Raw genomic sequence first — 24,894 nt, forward strand, 5'->3', positions numbered from 1 at the left:
AATAGTGGCTGTCTGGTGCAATTTGCATTTTATCTTGTACTTTTAGCACAGTACAGGGTGTAACATAATACTATGCTGGCTCTTGTGTGATTAAAAAAAGCATATTTTGACAAAACACGGGAGACTAAATCATTATAGCAAGGGAGGAAAAGACAAGGATGTTCCCAAATTTGCGGGCGTGAAATTGTAAGGTACTTCTCAGTGCAATGCTTCCCACTGAACAAGTCGACTCTTGTACTTCAGTTCATTTAAAGTGCATTTATCAATGTCCCCCTTTTACTATAACTGTGAAATTGACTTATTTGGTACAGCCCATAATACCTGATTAACCTTCCTAAAGCCATTGTGAATACATATATTCATCCCTAATCTTCCGTGTGATTTCCCAAGCTGCGGTGCACTTGACATTCTGCTGTAATGATTTCTGCCCTGCCTGCATTTTAAATAAAGATGCCACACATGCTGTGAGGGGTTTCATTCATTTCTGTATTTCTCCCTGGGCAAGAAGCCAGTAAAATGTAACCTGGTTCTCACAAACAGCTTTGAGGTAGATCTCTTCCTAGAATGTACCATCTCATCATGGCAGTGGGGGCTCACGCAACTGAAAACTCACCATGCTCACTGAAACTAGATGCCAGAAGAAGAGCTCCTACCCAGTTTGTTAGTTTGTTGCAAACTAATTGAGATTGGCAGGGAATATTTCCAGTGTAACGATTGTTGGAAATTCTTACCTACCAAATGTGACACTATAACCGGGAAAGGCGGCTTTGGTGCTTGGTAATACTGACTTTAAAGTGCTTGGAGCTCATGTAATACTCATCTTACATGTTGATGCATACAGAAGACTTGGATGCCCTGAGATTTACTTGAAAGCATGTATAAACAACAGACATTATGATGTCTATGTATGGAAAAAAGACCAGGTTTACCAGCTCATCTGCCGGGATCCATGGATCAGCAAAGTAAAACAAAACTCGCTCTGCAGGTTAAAAATTGCCAGAACACAAAGGAGTGTGTCAGTGTACAAAATACATTTAAATGGTGCCTGTTTGTAGGGGCTGATGTTGTTGTGTGCTTGTGCAACATTTCAGAGAACAGCCATTCTTCCTGGAAGGAGAGTTCTTTGAAACACTGGGAAAGCACACAACAAAACAGGCGTGTTCTTACTCTGTCCTTTGTGTATGTGCAGCAGGAATTGGAGTCCCTCCCTGTTCTCATTTTAAGCTTTGTTAGTAGGAGATGCCACTTTTTGTGGTGGGTGACATTTTTAACCTATGATGCCCTGGAATGATGCTGTTGTCAAAGGCATTCTGGGAAAGAAAACAAAGCCCAGGCTGCAGAGAGAAACTCTGTCGCTGCTGCTTTTGCGGCCGGTGGTAGGAATGATGGCAAGAAGCTACCACTTCCACTGCTAGGCTATTGGCAACAGTCTGAAGCAAGCCCGCAATCTCAGCTGAGGAGCAATCAGGGCTGGAGGCAAGCCAGGAGGAAGAAATGGAGAAGAAGCAAAGGGCCAGGAGCAATGAGAATCTGGAAGAAAGAGGAAACCCGAAGGCAGGTCTGGAGAGAGCTAGACTGGAAAGCTTCCTCTCTCAAAGTTGACCAGCACTCAGGCAGATCTTGTTGCAACAGGAAGTCCTTTATTCTCCCTTCTGGCTAAAAGGGTCCAATAGCTTCCTGAGTGGGTAAGGACAGTGCACATCTAAAAGGCCCTTTGCTGTAAAGCTGCTGACTCTTCACTGAGATGCTGCAGTTTTCTACTTTTTTCCCCCAATTTATAGCCTGCCTTTTTCCTACAAAGGGCTCAAGGCAGCTTACATCATTCTCCTCCTCCATCTTATCCCCACAACAACAACCCTGTGAGGTAGGTTGGGCTGAGAGTCTGTGACTGGCCCAAAGTCACCCAGTTGGCTCCATGGCTGAGCGGGGACTCGAACCCAGATCATCTGAGTCCCAGTCCCATGCTCTTAACCACTGCACCACACTGGCTCTCCATACTTCACCATGTAGGGCAGAAGTCAGCACTGCCTGGCATAATGTTCAGCTTCATGCATAAATCTTTTAGATACCTCCTATTCTGCCCCATGGGATGGAGGTGAAATTAGCACTATGAGCTTTACAAACTTATAAACATAGTATGCCTTTTCAAACAGCCATGGTCTAGCTGTGCGGAAGGGGAATTCATGCACCTCCGTTGTCTTGACTGCAAAAACACACACATTCCCCATGCAGAGAGAAATGCAAGACACTGATGGAAACTGTGTTGATGGCACACACTGTGTCACCCCATCCAGGGAGTGAGTCTGTTCCCATTTTAAGTCAGGTCGAGGCACCTGAGCCTGGCTTGATGTACAACTTGTAACCTTCTCCTGTAGCCAATCTCTTCTAAATTCCCTAGACAGGAAAAGCCTTACTTTGGCTGGGGCTGCAAGGATCTCCAACATAAGAGGTCCAGCAAGCCCCTCCTTAACTGCAAATGCCATCTGAACCATCCTTTTCTGCCAAGAGCCCTTGTGAGCCCCACAGTCTCCAGCAGGTGGTGATTCACTACGCTTCATTTTCTTTGCAGAACAGCTCGGCCCTTTCCTGTGTGATATTGAGGTTTTTCTGAGGGCTGTTGTCCACACTCTCCTCCCCAAGTAAAGCTTTCTTTGTTTTGATAAAGTGGATAGAGGGCCATTAGGAAAGACAGAAATTACGCTACCAAGAGTGCTTTCTGAGTATTTTTAGTAAATGCTTGAAAATCTCTTCAAGGTCTTTTAATCATTTGGCAAACTTATATTAAAACCCTGTAGCATTTTGGGTCAGGTTTGAGAGGACTTCCACATCACTGCTTGCAGAAATAGCAATGCTCTCCTGCAACTTGTGTTGTCGATATTTTTTTAAAAATAAATCCACTAACCATTTTTAAAAAATTAAAAAATAAATCTACACACAAGAGTATGATCTATCCAAGCAGACATCTGACAGTGTTGCCCCATGGCAGTATGTGGACAGTTTGCATGTTTATTGTTAGTGGCATGTGTTGGGTGCCTGTGGGTGCCCATTCTATAAGCCAGCTCCATTTATAGGCTGGCGTATCATCCGAACCCAGAAAGTTGGCTGGTTTCAAGCTGGCTGATTTAGAGTTGGCAAGCACGGCTGAAAATAATTGTATGAGCTAGGCCAATATGTGAGAAGAGAGATTCCTGATCTATTTTCTTATATGTGCTATATGTCACCCGCAGAAGCACATTGAATTGTGGACATATGTTTATTATAAAAAGCCCTTTGCTAGATGCAAAAATAGTCAATGACATTCTTCTTACCAGTCAGTTAAAATATTGCACTTCCAGCAATGCACGTGATGTTCCAGCACTCTGCTGTTCAGCAAAATGCTGCATTAAATGTAAGTATGGGCAAATGTGATTATCCAAGAACTGTTGTGCTGAGCAGGTAAATAGCTATTCCTGATACACTGCAGGTCAAGATATTTCCCCCAAATTTTAAATCAACTTGGCTTGATGTTCCCCTTCACCTGCATTGAATTACACTTGACCTCATGCTGTTCCATATGTAGCCACCAGCTTTTTCCCTATTGTTCCTGTATTATTTCATTTTAAAGGTCTTGATGAGCTTTACTCCATTGCACTGAAGGACTGCCACACTTACAGCAAACACAGAAGAGATTTCCAAATAAATTTTTCAGGTGCTTAATCTGGAACTATGCCTGATTGCTCAGTAAGAAACCTACAAGTAGAATTGCCCAACTTCTTGCATCTGGCCCATGCAGATGAATTCTGTATCTATCATTTTTTCTGGGCTTCTGCTGTACTTTCTTTCTTGTGATTTATCACTTCAGATCACCTGATGTCAGTTGAAAGCCCTCCATACAAAGGTTGTATCCCCAGTTTTGACTGTTCCTAGGAACTACTTCTCTGAAGAGGCCTGGCAGGCAGGCATGCACGAGTGTTTTTCGTGACATTTTCCCTAATGGTCAGACCTGCTCCTCAGCAACATGTGGTTAGTTTGCCTTTGCTACTCCAGAAACTCCCTCCCAATCCCCCTGCACTCAATCACACATTTAGAAAACCTGTGTTCCACTTTATTACTTTCCCAGAGAATCTTGGGGGCTGTAGTTTGTCAACGGTACTGAGTGTCATTAGTGAACACCTATTCCTCAAACAGGGAGGTCCAGTTTCCCAAGTTCCTGGGGAAGAGGGATAGACTGATAAAGCATTCTGAATGCAGTGGTTCTGTGAGACCAGCAGGTGTTTTTTAGACGCTCATAGCCCCAGAATTATTTGGGAGAAATACAAGATATGGGTTCTAGTCTCCACTTAGCCATGAAGCTCACTGGGTGACCAGGGACTCAGCCTAATTTATCTCACAGGGTCGTTGTTGAGAGAATAAAATGGACTTAGGAAAGCCACCTTGCAAAGTTCATCAAGATAGGAAAAGGTGGCCTATAAATGCTATGGGATGATGATGATATTGAATCCATACTAATGCTTTCTAGACAGTTTACAGGCAATTATTATAAACAACATTTATTCATTATTAAAACCTGTTATCACAATAATAATCAATCCTAATGCTACAATAATGATCAACATGATAAAGACATACATCAATGGCTAAACTGCACTTCACTAAAGGCATAACACAACGGCTAAATTGCATTTCACTATACTCTGCACAAATATCAGATATCTAGATGGCAGGGGGGATATGATACTACCTATAAGCTGTATAGCTCAAAATCCACCATTATTTCATTTGGACCAAGCAGATCATCAGAGTGTTTTGAACTTGTAGACGGCCACTTAATCAATGGTAATATAATCTTGTACTCCATGTAGACAGTGTTGCTGGTCCTTTCACATGTTCCTAGTATTCATGGCTCAGAGGATGTATTTGATCAAGAATAATTTGCCCAAGTAGTCTCACATACCCATAGCCCGCCTCACATGGATTCTGAAAGTGAATTCCTCAGATTCTTTTTGGAGCTGGTACCAGGTATGAAACCTAGGAATCCTTGCTGTGTTGAGAACCTTGAATTATCATAACCACCATCCAATACTGTTAGCTCTCCTCTCTCATTGGGGAGCAAAAGGCCACAGTTCCAAAAAGGGCAAGTCTAGGCTGTTATTGTTTGTTGATCAGTATTTGCTTTTCCTAGGAACTCTTACTGGGATTCCTATCAGGTCCCTAAAATTTAGACCCTAGCTTAACTTTTGCTCCATGGAACCTGACCTTGTAGATACTGTCCTAAACCTGCTACCTTCTATATCTGCTAGATAACTCTTACTGATTGTCCATCCTCATTAGTATTCCCTTAGCTTACAGACTGGTTGAGGCAGGACAGAGAAATTCTTATGTTTTATTGACAAAATGAACAGATAAAATGAAGCAACTCTTTGCCACTTGTTTTTAATGATCTAATTTCTCCTATTGGGAGAGAGGTTAGTCCAAAAGGAAGCTATTCCAAGTTATTCTCCAAATAGAAAAGTCATTCAAAATCATATTTCTGATCATTCAGCCTTTCAGTACTGAAAGCTACTTCAGTGTGCATGTTATAAAAACTAACCAGGGCTGGGATAAAGCTGAATAAATGTGGTAAATAATCCATATTTATTGCATTTTGTAATTATTTGAAAGTAAATGCCACCTTTTAGGGCAAAAGTCCCTCTCCAGCTAATTTACATACAACAGAAAATAATTGAAACCAATTTCATTTAAAACTACAAAGTTAAAGAGCAGTATAAAACACCCTACAGTGTTTTGCACAGCAAATCCAAATACTTAGAAACTGTAGGATTCCCACCTCCATTATTGCTCAAGGATAAGCTGTAACTATATCACATTTTATTTGTATAATTTTTGTTATAAAAAGAGAATATGACAGATATTCAGTAAACCTTTATCCTCATATGTAAGTCAACTTCAACAATTACTTGATTCATGAACTAGTATTTATAGGTTCTTTTGAAAAAATACAAAAGATTCCATTTTCAAATATTAAGATTTTGAATACTGAGCAGTTGATCCCATTGAAATAAATACTCATTGTGTGGATTGTTTTATTATACTTTGTTTTATTGTAAGACCATCCTGGGACCATTTGGTAGTAGACAGTATACACAAGTTTTAAATAAACAAATTGTACCAAACATAAATAATATGTAAGAATTATTTAGGCTGTAGTCCTATACTCAGTTACCTGGGAGAGACTCCCATTGAACTTAGTGGGAGTTGACATGCCTAGGAATGCACTGCTAATGACACTGAGCAGTTCCACCTCTTCATAAAACACAATGCTATTTTCTCTATAAAGATATCTATTTTTTTTCTCCTTCATCCTTTCAAAATTTCCATGGCTGTCACGTGCTTTGATAATTAGTCACTCTTATAACATCTGGTGATCGTTGGATTTTCTGCTGGTTAAATGAGCTGCATCTAATGCTGAGGCAGAGAAAGTCCCTCAATAAAGAAAAAAGTACAGCCAGCTTGCAGGCATTAACTGCTCAGAGCTGCTGATCCCTCCAGGTGGACTTGGACAGACTGTCTGTGGGCATCGCCTTTGGTTGTCTGAAGAACTACAGCCTGGACGCAAAAGGGTTAAAGAAAGATGACGTTACGTTGCATCTCCGGAGACTTTATGATGCTTCTAGAAATGAACATGTCTTTCAAATCCAGGTTGCAACCAACATACTAGAGTAGAGAAGTGCTTCTCAGAAGAAGATGCACAATTTGGCCTATCAGGTAAGCAGATTCAGAATGCAACTTGGGATGGACCTCCCTGTGAGGAACCATGCCCATAGTCCGGACATGTTCCAGAAGCCAGCTTTCCTCCTGGATGGTCAGATGGCACCTGTGATGACAAGAAGACAGAACTAGGGGGTCCACAATCATGGTATTTATGAAAAATGCATTTATTACAGCTGGGGTACATGCTAATGAATACAGCGTAGTTGAAAATATGGGTTTGTAGGTGAAATTGAGAGATTGCTAAGCGGATGTGTGAGGGAAATGGTCCTTTAAGTTTGCTTTGTGTTTGGTTCATTTCTTTCAGAGCTCATTTAGCTATATGAAAATGCAAAGGAACAAAAGAGTAGAGAACATTATTTTTAAAATGGGGGGCATGACTGCTCTTCCATCTCCTCAAAGAAAAATGATGAAGAAGGAGTATGTGTGTTGCTGCTTAGTCCTGAACTCCCAGCCCCATGGGATGAAGCCAATGGGACCAGCACTGCCGTTCTCATCCACCCAAAAGCGTGCGATTGCAAACCCTCCTGTCCAGACTTTCCCATGAGTTAACTGCATTGAAGTCAAAGAGATGTAATCGCAAGGCCATGGATGGCCACCTGATCTACTTCTGAGTAGACATGCATTTCGGCTAGTTGTTTCTTGAGCAAGATAACAAAGGGGACAATTGAGAAGGCTTGAAAGAAATGTTTATATTAATGCTTTGTTTTTATAGTAAGTTGAGTCAAGGTGAATAGAGAATATGTTAATGAATCACAATTTAGAAGAAATGTTTGATGAACTGTAATGGAATTTCAAAAAACTGTGATTCAAAAATGAAGTGGAAAGGATGATAATTACTGACTTACAGCAAAAGCATTTATTTTTGATATTCTATGAAATACCTGTTTAAGATCCCTTGGTATTTCTTTGCTATTTTCTTTTTCCTTTTTTAATTCCAAGTCTTCTTTTTTTCTTTTCTTTTCTTCGAATATTACTGCTATTAAAACAATAAAGCATAACACTGAAGGCTTGAAAGAGTACCACAAACTGTATATTTACAAACGGGAGGAAAACGGGCTTTTGCAAGTCAAACGCAGAGTGGGTGGGAGAATGAAGAAGGGGCAACTGAAGGCTCTCTGAGTTATTGCTCTTTCAGCAAAGCCCCAGCAGGACACGTCCTCCCCAGCCTGCAGACCAACAGCCCCCTGAAACCACTCCTTACAATCCCAGAACAGAACTGCAGCTTTAGCACACGCTGCTCTAGGCTGGATCCCCATTCAGAACATGTGCTGTTCTTCTCCACTCTGCTAACTCCCTCTCCTGGTTTCAGCCCATTTCAAAATGCCAGTTATCCCATTTAAAGTCCTAAGTAACTTGGTACCAGGACATTTAAGAAGCACCTGTTTACATGTGATCCTACCAGCCCAGCAAAATATGCCAAAGGGGTCTTGCTCTGCATTCCTCCATTGTTTGAAAGCAAGGCCAGAATGAAAGGCTGCTGCCAAGTTCATGGGCCCATTCATAGGCTGCACTCATTTCAAAACCGTCCTTTGAGTCCTTGAAGCGGTTTGGTGGGGTACAGGCATGCTGGTGACGCCCACAGCCTTTTTCTATTGCATTTAAAAGCAGGTGGCACAGATGGTGGATTCTACGGTGGCAAGAGGTGCAGACATCCTTTTCCTAGAGGGATGCAAGCCCCAGTCCTGCTGTCATGGCCAAGGCTGCTGGCAGATGTTTTGAATCTTTTTTTAAAGAAAGGGGAAAACAAGATTGGAGCAAACCATGCAGACAAGCACCTCTCTCGTTGCAGGCTCCATGAATGAATGCATGATTAAATGATGTATCTTCCTCCCCAGGTCAGACTAGCCAGCATATTCAGTGTAGCCTCTTACAGCCAGAGTGTATAGTACAATTGGTGGTTAGGTGAAGCAGGATGTTTGCAATAGTTTTGACCATATTCTGGAATTCTCTCCCATTTCTCCTTTCCTCCTCCAGAGGCTAATCAGTTTCTGTGTCTATCTGGTATTCCTTCAGTGGCTTAGTTTACCCTCCTGCTGTTTTATTGTGTTGCCAATTTGGGGGCTTTGCTGAAAAGCTTCTTTTAAACCATACCCCTAATTTAAAAAATTGTACCATGGTAGCCATAGAGTGAAAGAGGACAACCTAATTTGGGCTGGCACTGACACTGTAAATGCAATGAAGTTCTGAAGTTACTAATTTCCAAGCAGAAAGCAGCTTGTCAAAGTTTGAAATTGTACTCACACCCCAAAAGAAGTTTTGAGCCTATATAATGTCACAAATGACTTTCATTAAAGTTGTCCTTGTTGTTGGCTTCAGTGAAACCCAACCGCTACTTTTCCAGAATCTGAAAGTGAGAATTTCCAGCTAAGCATCACTAGGAGCAATGCTCTGGTCAAAGTAACCTTCAGATCTCCAGCCTTTCATTGTGTTATTTGTGTTATTCTAGTTCATTCCATTCTATTTTACTTTATTTCAAAGGATTTAATTCCTCTGAAACGACTTTTGGTTGGCAAAGAAGAAGAGAAGATAATGGTATTGATTCTGCTTGGCCCATCACAGCACTGCTATTAACAATTGGCGTCAGCCTGTCTCCTGGGTCCCCAACAGCTTCTTCTTGTCAAGTTCAGATGAACGCCACTAAAAGTTTATGTATTTATTTAAAACATTTCTTGGCCGCCTTTCAGGGTAGAAGCCCTCCCAAGACAAAGCACAACATACACACATTTTACAAAAGACAACACAGTATTAAAAACAGTAAAAACACAGTAACTGTAGCCATAGCGGCAAAATTTCTAAAAGGTTTTAGAACAGCAGCATAAAGTAACTCATAAAACAGATCACTGAAATCACTCAATCCAATAAAGCAGAGACAGGGAAAGGCAAGAGTAAATTTGTCCATTTTCCAGGTCTTCTTAAAAACCTGCAATATGGGAGCATGGTAGACATCTGATGGCAATGTGTTATATAGATGTGGGGCCACTGCAGAAAAGTCCCTTTAAAGGCTGCATTGTCATTCAGAGAACTGAGGAAAACAGCTTCCATGTGGTGGCTTTTCAGTGCCACTGTCATGATGTTAAAGGCAGCTGATCACATTATTCATCTGTCTTGTACAAATGTCCTCATAGCCTCATGTTCAATACCACATGGAAACACGCCTCATCAGACCAGAAATCCATTACTGTTGCAGAAAAGAAAAGCAATTACTCTGGAAGTCATTTGCCTGATCCAGATTTGGTAAAGGAAACTTCCAGCTCCACTCCACCACGGCTTCTTCAACCACCTGTCACATACCTCTCATATTCCAGTGCTGACCTGCCAAATATGTGTGGCTAAGCAGATCTCATTTGCAATAAAGATTTTGTCTCTTTGATCCATTGGAGTCTGCTTGGTCTTAAAGGCAGCAGCCTGCCGAGGTTGTTGCTGAGGTGGCAGCAGCTGGGCGCCATGTTTTGCTCTGGCCGCCATGCAGTGCGCATGTGGCCCCCAGGGGTTTCTGGGGTGTTGAAATTGGCCCCTGCAGGCTCCCAAAGCTGCCCACTTCCGCATTTGCGTGAGTGCATAGGGAATGGTAAGATAAAATGCCAACTCTGGAATTTGTTTTAGTGTGTGATTCTGAGGTTTGCTTTGCTTTTTCAGGATGCTTTCTTTTTAGAAAGGCAAAAAAAAAAAACGAAGATAGTAACCAACACTGGCACATGGAAAAATATGCTACTGCACAAATTCACTCTATTTGCCTCTTGAATATAGTCCAAGAACTTTCTTATAGACCGCATGCAATTATTAGTTCTCAACCATGCTCATAAAACCAGTATTATTATCAATTAAGTTAAGTGATGGCTTTATTTTCTGGACAGAAGGATGTTATAAGCAAATTTGGCTCATTATAAAACCTATTTCCTTATGCAAATGCCCCTTAAAATGTGATGACGGCCACCATGATCCAAAGTTGTGCAGCCATGTGGACGGAAAGTTTTAATGCCTCTTTTCAATTAGGACACAGTCCATCAGCATCTAATGCACTTTTGGAGTGCTTAATGCTACCCATTCTATTACTTTTTATTGCTTATCAGTGCTGAACAGTTGGAAAAGTGGATTTGATTTTTGTTTAAATGTTATTGTTTAAAGGGCAATTAGAAAGGCAAAAGCTGAAATGTACCAGGGCTGACCTTGTTTACATGCAAAGATCCCTAAAATGTTCACATATACCTTTTAGCGATTAACTAAATTGCTCATAAATTAAATTGCTCACAAATATCCCATCAATTTTGGGTACACTCCTTGCTTCACATGGCCCATTAAGCGGTAGCTCCCCAAGGGTTACTGTTTTAAGTGTCTGCTTTATTGGATACAATTTCCCCATGAGTGATTGTCATGCTGTGGGAAGCTTCATGTATATAAACTAGATGTTTATATACAACAAAAAGCCTTGAGGAAAATAATACCGTTTACATGATAATTACATGTGGAGAAAATAGATTAATTAAGGTAGAAGTAGCTATTTTCATAGGGTTTGCTTCAGTGTATATGATCCATGACCTCTTCCTGGTATTTGTTAGATAGATCATGATTTGCTGTTTGGAATACTTAGCAGGCAATCAAGCTAAAGAATGCCAAAAGAGCATCTGGAAATTCTACTTACTAATCTCCAAAGCAAAGCATAGGAATGTTGTTTTAGTTTAGTAGGTGCATATCTTTATATAGTTCTTAAGACCAAGAAGGAGGGATCACAGCAGCCTGGACTGACTTTCTGCATACTTATTTTTGCTGATCTCCCCTTCCTTCTTCATCCCCAAGTAGCACCTCTCCTTCTGTAACAGAGCAGATTTAGGGATGGGGATAGGTGGCTCCAGTGGGGAAAGAAACTAAGAATTCATCGTCCTGCATTCCCCCAGTGGGATTCCCGCACTAGATCAGAAGCCTCCCAAAGGTGGAAGGAACACACGGTCTGCTGGAGGCAGAGTCTTCCTCCAGCTGCACATGATCATTTCTAAGGAAGTTAGCATCGTAGCATTAGTGGCAGATTTAAGAAGGAAATGTCTCCTTTTAAGAATAATGCTGAAGTGTCTCCAGTCATGGGCCAGGATCACATTTATTATTTAATTCTTAAGACTCTGTAATGAGCTCTCACTTTGCAGCTGTGTCTCACTTTTCCTATCTGCATGGGCATCCCTGAAAATGTAAGGACAGAGCTGGAAGCACCTTCTTTCGTTTTCTTTAGACAAGCAGCTCCACTCTGACACCAAGCCCGGCTCAGTCACATAACTGAGCCATGCCTTTCCTCACTTGCTCAACTTCAAGATGAGCCAAGGTGGTGCCTGCCTCTTTCATCCCTCCGCTAGCTAGACAGTCAGAGCTGGGACAGCTTCATTCCCTGTCTCCTTCATGGTTAAGGAGCCATTATTAAGCTGGCTAGTTTACATGTTCCTCTATCAATCTGCACCGCTCTTGCAAAATGAGCCAAACAGCCAGTTAGCCAAACTGCACCACCTGTAGAGATGGGTAAATACCTGATTCATTTTCCCCTGCATTCAGATTTTTAAAATTTCAATGTCTTTCTTACCTGAGTATGAAAAACTCTGCAAATATTGGTAAATTCTTACGAAAGATGAATTGAAATAAAAGTCTCACCCATCAAATTGAATATATAGAACTGTTTTCAGCATGCAGGACATGGTGATACACCTGCCTTCCATATAACTGTTACTCATGAGGCACCTGTTGAAGAAAAAAAGACTTGGTAATTCTAATCAAGAAGAACATCCTTGGATACATTGGGGTTCAAAGTTTGCTTTTGAGAAGCAAAACACTCAAAGCTCTGGGCCCAGATGGACAAATCATACAGTTTTGATTTCTCCCACATTTGGATCATTTTAATCTCAAGTTCTTTTTGTCCTTTATACATTCTGACCATTATACAATTCTTAACAAAAGTGAACTGAAACCAAATTCTCACTCACCCCTAATCATCCCGTCCTTATTTCATAGAGTCACTGAGTAGTAGAGTTTGGGGGCCAGAAGGCCATTGGGTCCGACCCCCTGCTCTTGCAGGACACCAAGTTATATTCAGATGACCGTCCAGGCACTTTCTGAATGTCTCTAGTGAGGGACAACCCGCTTCTTCCCTGGCTAATAGGCCCTATTTGCCTACTGCTGTGACAGTGAGGAGATTCTTCCTGGTGTCTAGTATAAATCTGGTTTCTTTTAACTTTACTCCATTATTCTATGTCCTGCACTCTGGAATGAATGATAAAAGATCTTGTCCTTCCTTTTTGTGACAGCTTGTGTTTCTGCTTACTTCAGAACCGGCAAGATAATAACAATAATCCTGATGCTGCTCGTGGAAACCGCTCCTCAAAATCCTTACTCAGCCCCTGAACAGCCAACCCTCTTGGGTTTTTGGATGAATATAAGGGGTTGCTGCTTCAGGGAGAAGAGGTCAATGTGCAAGCTGTGCTCCATGGTGATGGTGATCTAGGGATGTGCATACAAGCGAAACTCAATCTTGACAAAATTCTTCAAGTGCCTCCTGAAAGTTCATTCCACCTTGTACTGCTCTCAGATTACGCTCGTTGGATTTCTCCTTTTCATGAAAATTTGCATACATTTGCATGCAAATTGTTCCAAATGTATGCCTATGTTTGCACCAGTTGTGCATATTTCTGAAATGTTCTTCTCACTGATGGCAACCCGATGAAAGAATCCTCCAAAACGGCCTGCTCAGCTCTTGTCAACTCAAGGCTGCGGCTTCCTTTATGGACTCAAGCCATCTCGTTGTTGGTGTTCTGCTGCTGCTGCTGCTGCTGGCGGCTTCCTCTAGCACCATGGTCTACTACGGTGGCCTTCCCTCCTCGTGATACAAATCACAATGCAAACTCCGAAGTCTAGAGACCTCAATACTGGGTGAGGTATTGAGCACGCGATACCGTGTGCTGCATATTGTGTTCAGATCTGTGCTTGGGCCTTGTATCTTTCACACTCCATCCAGGCTGCAAAAAAAGGGTGCTTGCAAAGTTACCCATGGAATGAGGCCACTCAGCAACGTTCTTTTCGGTACCACAGAGAATTTATTGATGTGTTCATCCATCCACATACATCTCCAGGGGATATATTTGGACATGCAGCCCTTATTGGATTACTACAACATTGGTCATATTTCTGATATCTCGATTAGTTTTTAGTATTTTGGCTAGTGCAGAGAATCTCCCATTCCCCCCTAATTTTTTTCTCTGTTTTGTGGAAATGAGATCCAAAGGACATCATGCAGAAAAATCTACTTTTGAAACTCAATGGGTTGCTATTGATTTTTCTTTTTCAAAACTAGGTTTCTGTGCTTTAAATGATTTATGGTTCATTAGTTCAGGTTAGACAAAACTTTTACTTTGTTATTTTGAACTAGAGAATTCAATAAAAGAATGGAAAGTGATTCTGCTTGTCATTCAGATAGTGGGGGATGGGGAGAGCTCTTGCTTCTCGGTTTGAATTGAGATGTGGTGGCTAACAGTGGAAAGCGCACTCTCAAGAGCCCGACCAAGTCTGATGCTTAGGCGTTTTGCAATCAAGGGCTGCCCCAGTCTCATGGTGGCCATACAGACCCAAGTAATTTTTACTTTGGTTCTGAAGTCTTGTTTGTTATCTCAACAATATCATTGTGAAGAAAGTCTTATGCAGAACGTAAGACCTGTGGGCTGGTCGCAACCCCTCCCCATTCGCCTTAGTAAAATCCAAATATTCCTTCTTCTGCAGGGACATCTAAAACTCCTTTTGTATGGTATGTTGCCACTGCAGCACACTTATCTCCTGTACCACTGAAATGATAAGAGAAGCCTGGGCTGTTAGGAAGAAATGAGTGGTACAGCCCCAAAGTACAGCCAGGTTGGCCGTTTCTCAGACAAAGACCACTGCACGCTTAAGAGGATTTGCGCTCTGGAATCCGCAAGGTGGGCAAAAGATTGCCAGATTATCCTGGTGGCTTGGGAAACTTCTGTTCAACTGGAACACTGAAAGCACCAATGCCTCTTGAGACAGCTTCCCTTCCATAATCTGCACGGCTCTCCCTCTCCTTGGATTTAGAGGTCTATTTTTGTTCCATCCTGATGCACTAGGCCTATTTTCATGACCTGAGCACATTAATTGCTAGGAGCACACATTAATTGTGTGCTGTTGCTTTGACAATTAAAGGGGAAGAGTAATGTAGGGCAGAAGCAGGGGGAGAGGGAAAGGAAGAAAAGTAAAGAAAGAAGAAAAGAGGTGAAGCTGGAAGATGAATGGTAAAGGTAATTTGAGTTGAATGCAGAGAGAACTTATGGTGGTGCAAAAGGAAGTGGGAGAGACTAACATTAGGGTAAACTTAGACGGATAAACTTTTGGAAACATATCTGTACAGGACATTATTTCAACACCATAGAATTCAGCATAGGCTTTCATATTGTAGAAAATATATCATCTACCTTGATTTGTAGGGCAGACGATGGATACATATCAACACAACGGTCATGTATTAAATACATTAACTGTAAAGCTAGAATAAATTATATTGCCAGCTAATACTAGGAATGGAAGAAGCAGCTAGTGTTCCTATTTGTACATGGAATGATAATTTAAAAAGCAAGCAAGACTTCTGCTTAAAGATTTTCAACAGGTATCAATGTTTATTAAGACAAACATTGAACAAAGACCAGCACTTCAAACCACATTTCACTGGCTATGAACACAATGGCTTCATGATAATATGTCTCCTTATTCACAGAATAAATGCCTGAATTATAGTACACTGCCATATGACATTTAAGTAACATAATTTCTCTCTGAGAATGAGAACAATGAGAATGAAGGGAACAGCAAATCTTAAAGGTGCACAGCAATCAGTAGACAGAAACATAGCGGAAGTGATATCAAAGACTGTTTACTTCTCATTGACAAATGTATTCACACACATTTTCATAGCAATTTATATTCCATTGAGATATCATTTCCTTTGAGACCTGTGACTGCATTGCTGGTAAACTGCCAAGATCACTTCTTTGCAAAGAAGCCCAGGCTAAAACAGTTCACACCTGTGGCAACATTCATGTACTGTATGCTGTCAAAAGGAATGTAAAAAGCCGGTAAAACCAGAAAAGCGTTTCAAGAATCTACAGATAAACACAATAACGTGGCAGCAAAAGGACCACACTCAGTTTTTAGTTTGCATAATTTGATACTTGCAGATTTGAATGAAAAAACTTTATTTTCCTCATTTGCTTTAGTAACATAACGATTGTATTATACTTTATCCCCTTTCCCTGGCATTCATGTCTCACCAGAACAGACTTGGTTCTCCTCCTTCAATAATGGTAACAATAGCACTGATCCATTTTTAAAAAAGGTTCTTCTTCCCTTTTCCCTTCCTTCTAGACAATTATCCATGTTTTTCCTTTTCGCTTGACTAAAATTAAAATATATGCATTTTAGCCTTTCTGCCTTGGCTTATACAGGTTTCATTGGGAGGTTTCAAAGGCAATTCATAAACAGAATGGGAGGCTACAACCAGGGAGTTAATCCTCTGCTTTCTGCAAACAACATACCTTCCCTTCTTCCTTGACAACAGCTGTGCCTGCATAGTTAGGTCAGTTACAGCTGTAGAATAATAGGTCTTGTTATCTAGGATTCTACAGGATTTCCTTGGGATATTTCACAGGCTACTTTGTTAGATCATTCTCAAGACAACTTAAGCAGTGTAAGCCTATTTAAACAGTGAGTGTGGAAGTAAAGAGGTAGATTCTCTGCCACTTCCAAACAACTGATGACTTATACTGACTTGCTTTTTTCTTATACTGACTTATATCTTGCTTTTTTCTACAGGGCTGGTGAAGTCAAGGAGGCCAATCTGAGACCCTCTCATGAGACATACAGGAGAGTTGCATCCCGCTGTCCAAAGTTGGTTGTGCTTTTGCCCTGGAAAGCCCCTCTTCTCAGGGTTCCCAACAGCAAGAACACCACTGGCAGTACTTCTATACTTGCTTTCCAAAGTCACAATAAAGTGCTGGGTAAAAGCTTCCCTCTCACCACCAAGCCAGCAAAGGGCCACTTCTGCCTCTTAACCCCACTTAACATTTGATAGCTGCCTGGGGAAATCAGGCGTGTTCTGTATGGCCATGGTCCATTGTTTTCTTGACTTCAGAATATTTTCTCTGCTCTTCAGTGATCAGTCAAAAGCCTGGGTAAACAAATAGGTCTGCAGCAGGCAGGTGTTAAACTCTTTTAAGAATTGGTATTGCCTGCATACAAATGGGGGAAGGGTTTTTAAAAACACGTTTCTACATATACTTTGTCCTAAAAGACACATTTTAAAATGCATGTCGGTGCTTCTTTTACCTTCCCTCCCCTTCCCTTCTGGTTTTGTTTTTGGAGCTGAGATCTGCATTGCGAAATTCAGGGAAGTGCAAACTCCAAAGGATAATCATGCTGCAATCTTCACATTAGTCCAAAAGGTCAGTTGGCATCGGAATTTGTAATGACTGGATTCCTCGAGCATCGCCAGCCCCACGTAGCATTCGCATCCGTCGATTTGCAGGAGGCACCACAGCATGCTGGCGCTCTCTCCCCCTCTGAAGAAACTTCTGCCAGAGCCGCTGTTGCATGTTGCCTTGGTGACACTCACTTCAGGGATCGGCAAGGCAGAGCTGTCATCGTGAGCGATTGCAGAAGCATTGCTACCCGATTAATGTGCACGGAACACTGAAAATATTAAAATCTTTAGTTAATCATAATGCCAGCGGGACCAAATCAAGACTAATGTTGCAGTTCTAACAGCTTTCCCTTCGTTAGGAGCTACAGTCCTGTTTACCATCATCAGGCACTGGATTCCTAACCAATCTACCACTGATTGGTAGTTTGTTACTTTTTCGAGTCTCATCATTAATGAACATCCAGATCCCTTTCTGTGGAACACTTAGTGAACATAAGAAGGGAAAAGAGTCCTGCTCGAACAGACTAATGGTCTCTCTTCCCCATCCTATCCTATCCAATTCTGGGAACAGAATCTTCTGTTTCCACAAGGGCCAATCAGATGCCCCAATGGGAAAGCCACAAACCAGAAGCAACCACAATAGCATTGCCCTGCTCCTAGTATTGAAACACATTCTACCTTTGATAGTAGAAGTAGCACAGAGCCGTTGGGTCTGGTAGCAACAGCCTGCCTTATCCTCATGAGTTTGTCTAATCCCATTTAAATCCATCCAAGTTGGCAGCCGTCACTGCATCTTGGAGCCACTTCTGCATTTTGATTGTTCTGTTTTCATTTTTTTAAATTCTTTTTCAGGACTTAAACCCTTATAAGCTGATGTACAAACAGTAACTAGCATCAATAACAAATCGCCATTCTTAAAATGTATATCAAATCACCTCTAAAAAGGTCAACACTAAACATTCACAGGACTTGAGTTAATTAAAAGGAGAGTGAACTTACCATAAAAACAACATAACTTTCAAATTTTCTTTAAAAAAAACTATAATGAGCATCATGAACTTTGGAGGATGGAGCAAATTCCAACACTCCCCTCAAAAAACCCTGGGGCCACTGCTGAGAATGACCTGCTCCTGGAAACACTAATCCAATATTTCTAAATGATAGACCTGAGAACGAGGCTGCAAACTTTGATTTCAGTGGACAGGCAGGCCCATGGGAATTCAGGAGCTCCTTCAGACAGGCAGAGCCAAATTGTTCAGGGCTTTAAGGCTAACATGATTCCTTAAATTAGGTCTGGAAACCAACAGACAGTCAATATACGTGGCAAAGAATATAACACATTCCGTTTGCCTTGTTCTCTCAGGCAAACCGCTGCCACATTTTGTAGCAATTGAAATGTTTGAACTATCTTCAAAGATGGTCCCACATCCAGCCTATTTCAGTAATCCAGTCTGGAGGTAGCTAGATAATGAATCACTGAATAAGGTTTGCTTTCTTCATATAATACCACAGTTGGCAGAACTATGTAAAAGTTCAAAACTATGTAAAAGCCAAACTATGTGAAAATTCTCCTGGACACTGCTGCATCTCTACAGAGAATGTCAGATCCAGGGGACTTGTCTACCTTCTTATCAGAAAGAATGCAATTCCATTCAAGAATGCTTGCACTTAGTCACCCAGTTTAGTCAAAAGGAATTTCCCAATCCACAGAAACCCCTTCTTGTGATAATTTAGCATGTGCACATCCTCATCCATCCCAAGACTGCCTCCAGACACCACTTCCCTGGGCAATGATCAAAATGAGAGGCAGAAGTATGTGTCATCTGCATACATATGCCACCACAGTCTAAATCTCAGGATGACTACTCCCAGTGGTGTCATGGATAAAAAGCACAGGGGACAAATCAGACTTGAAATACCCTGAACACTGGAAGTCCTGAACCCTACTTTCCAGACCCATCCTTCGAAGAAGGCTTGGTACCACCCTATTTTCAAGTCCCAGGTTAGATAGCTGATTCAGAAGGATGCCGAGGAAGATGGTATCAAAAGTTATTGGCAGATCCAGGAGAACTTTTTGGCACTCTTCCCTTCTAGATCCATTACGTGGCATAAGTCATTTACCACAGTAACCAAACTCTTTCTGGTCCCAAACCTAGGCTGAAAACCAGATTGGAAAAGATCTAAACAACCATTTTCTTGACTGTGCACTGTGGGAAGAAGTACTTCTTTTTATTCATCCTGAATCTTCCACCATTCAGCTTAACTGGATGCCCTCAAGTTCTAGTATTATGATTCTAAAACCTTTACCTCTGCCACTTCCAAAAACCTGGAAATAACATTCTGACAGATCATCTGACAAATAGTAATATCTTATTTTATTTCTAAAATAGTTGTAGAGGCATCTAGGCAGCCCTGTAACTTGCATTTGAGAAAGTCTATAGTGTCTGTGAATTATAAAGGGAACAATGGAAATAAATTACCAAGAAGATTGTTGGTGGTCCTCAAGTACAGTAATGTCAAGATGTGATATAGATTTGTCTTTGGTCATCTTTAAAGTGGAAGATAATACTTATGACTTACCATCTACTTCAGATGCACAGGAGAAGACAATTGTGTTAGGAAAAGTCAAAGGCAGAAAGGGAAGACCAAATACAAGATGACTTAATCCATAAAGGAAGCCACAGCCTTGAACTTGGAAGAGCTGAATGGAGCAGTCCTGGACAGGACATTCTGGAGGGCTTCCATTCACAGGGATTCATAGGCTCACCATAGGTCAAGGAATACTCAATGACACATCACCACCACAGCAACAACGTGCTGTGTTCTTCTATAATGTAAAGGCCTTTAAATTTCTCTCTACAGAGATTAGTCATTTCCTGTTGCAAGTAATTTAAGAAAAGAAAAGTGGAATTTGATGAGCAGACCTAGGCAAGTAAGAATTATGCGTCACTGGCTAAACTGTCTTGCCCTTTATAATTGCTGGTTTCTTTCAGTTAACACTGCTGCTAAATGGCATGACCAGTTGACAAACAGAATGACCCAGGATGCAGACATGTCTACCGCATTATTAAATTATCACCAGATTAAAGCCATTACCATGTCAATCCAGATCAATGTGTTCAAAGGCATGTGTTTACCATAGAGGAATTAGCAAGGCTATTAATGCTGGCAAGGAGATCCATCAGCAAAACAGGTGCTAATCAGTTTTGAAGAAAGCTCATTGCGAAAAGAAACAGGTGCTGTCACAGCATACACTGGAGTAGCTACTGACAGACTGGAAAGTAAAAACTGCAATACTGCAAGAAATGTAGTTTAAAATGTTGGAAAGGGGGGCATTTAATAAAAAAAATCATTTAATATTTTTATATCCTGTCTCTATTTTCCTGCAAGGACTCCAGAAGACATACACGATCCTTCTCCTCTCCATTTTATCATCAGTACAACAACCTTGTGGGGTGGGTTAGGCTGAGAGTCTGTAATTTGCCTAGAGTCTCCCAGTGAGCTTCATAGACCAGGGAGGACTTAGAGCCCAGATATTCCAAGTCCCAGTCCAGCACTGGCTCATACATGCACTGTACTCTGGAGGAATGTGTCATTTGATTTTACAAGAAAATATTGAAGAATGAGAGTTTGTGCAACATATGTGGTGGTCCTGCTGTGCAACACTGTTGGAATATGGTATTTTCAGAAATGACAAACATTGACATCAGCCTATACACATTAAATAACCCTTGGTGGTATCAACAATATGGAAGAACAAAATTAAAAGTGATATATGAAGAATTAATTGTGTTCATGCTGAAGGTCATTCCTCAAGGTTATTGTTAAAAGTTGGAAAACTGCAGGACTTCTAACTTTGCAGTCTTGCTATATGAAGGTATGGCTACATCCATGCAGAAAAATTGACTTACCAGCTGAAACTAGCTGAAGCCAAGCCAAATGATCTGCTTTTTTAAAACAATAAAATATGTCATAATTCTATTTCAAATATAAATCCGGGACATACACATCCATTTTTGTGTAAAACTTTCCTCAAATTAGGAAAAAGAGATTAAGGGCCTTGGAGACAAAGGGCTGATGCTTGTTCAGACAGAAAATAATGTTGGATTCCCAACAGGAGGTGATTAGCAATCTATCCAAGTAACAGATGAATACTTTGCGAGAAAGTACATACTCTGACTAAGATAGGAAGGGGCTAAAGCTCAGTGGCAGAACACAAACTTTATTCTTTTTATTTCTCTATTATATTTGTATCCCACTTTTCCCCTCAAGGAACACAAAGTCCTCCTGTTTCCTCTTCACAATATGTAGGTTAGGTGGAGAGTCTATGAATGGCCCAAAGTCAACAGTGAGTCTCAGGACTGGGTGGAGACTGAAGATCAGCTCTCCTGAGCCCAGTTCAACACTTCAACCACCAAGGCACACTGGCTTAAAATGCAGACCATCCCCATTTTCCCAGAACTGTCTGAAGTCCCGGTGCACCACTTACAGTCCCTGCCAATAATCTTGGGCCAGATGGACCAAGGGAAGCTTTCTGTGAAATGGTCCAAAGTGTGTCACTGCGAGTGCCGACAGAACAGGAGAGCAGACGCTGGCATCTTAAAAGCAGCATCTCAAGATCCAGTGATTAGCACGTTTCAGAATATCACTCTCTCATCAGCTGTCCCTAGTTAATGAAACTAAAGCCAACATCTGCTCTCACTACCATAGCCTTTATTTTTATAGTCTGGTAACCTGTCATTATGAAAAATTACCACCACTCCACAATTCTCATTTTTAGGATGTCTATTCATTGCTTTTCTCCCCATATCTTGAAGCTTATGCTGTTCCGATTATCTTTAACTTGACAAGCCATTAGCAAAAATCATTGTTGCTGTTTGTGTGTCTTTTTTATTAATGTAAGGCATTGTGTCTGGGGTGGCAAATTAGATGTGCTAGCAGATCGCACCTGTCCTGTCATTTAATGATGCCTGCTGTTTAGGAGCCAGTGGAAGGAAAATAAAGATCGGTGGGGTCAAGGAACTGCCTGCACACCATCCAGAGCCTGTCCACTGAAATGTTTATATAAAGGATTGCTCACCAGATGTCTTGATTTGTTGTGTACAGCCATGACATCGGTTCCCCTGTACAGTATCATTCTTGTAAGCTTGCAGTTTTGAAGGGATTTAAACCATCATAACAGAACAGGAGCAGAGATAGTGTCTCAGTGCCCCAGTAGGCTTTTGCTGACTTGTGCTAAGAAACCTCTCCTTGCCCACTCCTATTGAGAATGGCCTTTGGAGAATCCCCCTGGTGAGGGCAGAGCATAGCGCAGCACGGCCATTGCCCCCTTCCCCACCAAAAGCCAGGGGGAAAGCACAGTTGTGCAGCCACATCACAACCCGCAGCTGCTCTTCATGCCTCTTCTTGCTCCAGCAGCTTCGCAAGCCACCACCTCTGGTTGCTCCCTGCCGCCAGTCACTCCGCCAAATGCTCTTTGTGGGCCTCTGTGGTACATACTCTTCACATCCAGGGCCAGAATACCTGTGGCAAGACACCCTGGACAGCATGTTGGAGGGCCCTTTATTGAACCGACTGATAACACAGTGAGCATACCTGTTTGAAAGGTAGCGGTAGCAGCAGGGAAGTGGGGATGTCATTTTACAGATGATCTAAATCTGGGGTTACTGATTATGGTTCAGAAAATTATGACGATTAAGAAAATGAAATGGTCCTTAAAAGCTCAAGAAGAGCCATGCCTGATCATACCAAGGTCCTATTATTATTATTATTGTTGTTGTTGTTGTTGTTGTTGTTCTACTATTACTATATTTATATCCTATCTTTGTTTTTCTTGTGAGGCACTGAAGGTGACTTACATAGTCCTCCTTCACTCCTGTTCATATTGACAAGAGATAGGTTAGGCTGAGAGGCTGTGACTGGCCCAGAGTTGCCCAGTGCAGAGGACAACCTAGATCTCCCAGGTCCTCAGCTCAATACTCTCACAACTGGCTCTTGATAGCCCACCGTTCCATCCACACTGGGGGCAACAGCTGCACAGAGGAAACCCATGATGGAGGTTGGGGCTGAACATGGAGACCTTCCCATAGGCAAGGAGAGGAACCCAGAAACATGCCAGTATGGGAGCAAGCAGGGTGTATTCGAGCAAACATAGGGGACAGAGTCTGGCAGAGTGAAACAATGCTTGAAATATTAATGGAGCTGATGCATAATTTTTGTTCACATGTGTGCAATGCAGATCAGCAGATACAGAGAAAGCTACTTTCTGACTAAAAGGCCCAAACCCATTTACGGCAAGGGACCTTCACCCAGCTATCACATTCCAAGCTCAGGCAGTTCCTCTCTCATCAGCGTTCTCCTGCATGTCTGTCCTTTAGCTGGTTTGCTTCTGACCTGTAAACATCAGCTTATAACCTTCACATTTTTACACCCAAAAATTGTGTGCTGCAGGAGAAAGCAGCTTTCATCAGCCTCAAGCAGGACATGAGTGCAGCAGCTTGGTTAGAAAACAGCTGCAAGGTAACAAAACAATGGGGCAGAAAAATGAAAGGAACTGGGGTTACTGAACAAGTCACAAAAATAAATTGCCCTTTCTATTGTTAAACCAGCTTTTTGCTCTAGATCTGCCTCTTTTTGGAATGTGCATTCCTTGAGCAGGTGCCCAAAATGAAACATGGCCCTCAAGCCAAAAAAAATTTCCCTAGCCCTGCGACAAAAGTATTAATATTCATGTTTCCATCGGTGTAGATTCTTCATCGAGGGGAAATCTTAATTATAAGTAGTACCAGTGCTACAGAGGAGCTGCAAATAGGCTGGCTCCCTGACACATGCATTGTGTGCTGGGGACTTAATTGGCATTACCTTGACACTTTGGCTCAAGAATCCATTTTTTTCTGGAAGGCTTGGCCTGAAAAACTGCCAGAAGTGTCATTAAAGCTGTGGAATGGCTGCAGAGCAACAGGAGCCATAGAATAAGAGTTGCTTCCTTCCTGATAAGGAAATAATAGAGTAGCTTCCTGTAACTATGGAGAACATGCAAATGATTGCTTGACTGCCATGACACCACCTAGGCATCCCATAACAGTATTTGTGAACCAGCCAGTCAAAAGCCTGCAAATCCCCCGCTCTGCTATTTCCACAGCAGCACCTTCCGCGTCAAGCGCAAATGTACCCGATTATCATCTTGCTGTCTTTCTTGGTTAGGTCTATTATAAATAGTGGCTTATAATAGAAGGAAGCCATTTTTACCTTCTGTAATGAATGTCCAGGCATCCATTTTGAAAACAAAAAGTAAAGCTCACTTTTCTTGAATTCAGAATGAGCATGCGAGCAAATTCTCCATTTTTGAGGAACATGGCTACTGCACTTCCCACGCCAGTAAAGGTGTGGAGAAGAATGAGGCTGCCCTCAGCACACCTCTGCTTAAAGGCCGCCTTAAATCTGTGCTGGTTGACACACTTCCATATGTGTATCATGCTTTGAGGATAAAATAACGAGGATCAGGAAGAAAAGGCACGCTGCCTCGAGTTCCTTGTAGGCGGGATGGAAACAGAACAAAGCAAAGCAAAACAAGTTGCGTGTCCATTAAAAAATCCAGGCAAATGTACTCCATATCCTTCCTAATCTAATTCTTTTTACACTCGACTAATTTAATTTAGGGTTGCAAGCATGGTTTTTGCCAGCTGGACCGCTTCCTT

Source organism: Varanus komodoensis, unplaced genomic scaffold (assembly GCF_004798865.1).
Source record: "Varanus komodoensis strain SLA01 unplaced genomic scaffold, ASM479886v1 scaffold32, whole genome shotgun sequence".
NCBI lineage: Eukaryota > Metazoa > Chordata > Lepidosauria > Squamata > Varanidae > Varanus > Varanus komodoensis.